This window comes from Asparagus officinalis, chromosome 3, assembly GCF_001876935.1.
Source record: "Asparagus officinalis chromosome 3, Aspof.V1, whole genome shotgun sequence".
NCBI classification, from domain to species: domain Eukaryota; kingdom Viridiplantae; phylum Streptophyta; class Magnoliopsida; order Asparagales; family Asparagaceae; genus Asparagus; species Asparagus officinalis.
Genome location: NC_033796.1, coordinates 22,641,548 through 22,641,910, shown reverse-complemented (window position 1 = coordinate 22,641,910; position 363 = coordinate 22,641,548).

The following is a 363-nucleotide window of genomic DNA, read 5'->3' as shown; positions in this document are numbered from 1 at the left end:
CGCATTTCTACGAATATTACATTGTTTATTGTTTTATTGTTTTATTTTATTTTCGCTGCCTGTTCTGTGATATCTGAAAAACAGTATGCAATCCCCCACCCTGGTTACTCGTGTGTGAAGAGTTTAGTTAAATGACTAGTTGGGAGAAACTAGGGTTTCGGTCTTGCACGCCTACTGAGTTGGGTGCGTGAGAGAATTTTCACATAGTGAGGAAGGCTCTTTGCGAGAAAGAAGACGAATGTAGTATTGTTTATCCGAACCGCTATAAAATCTCGTGTGTTGCGATTATAAGCATTTATACAAGTATTATATTGTTTATTGTTTTGTTTTTTAATTTCATTTTTGTTGCATGTTCTGTGATAT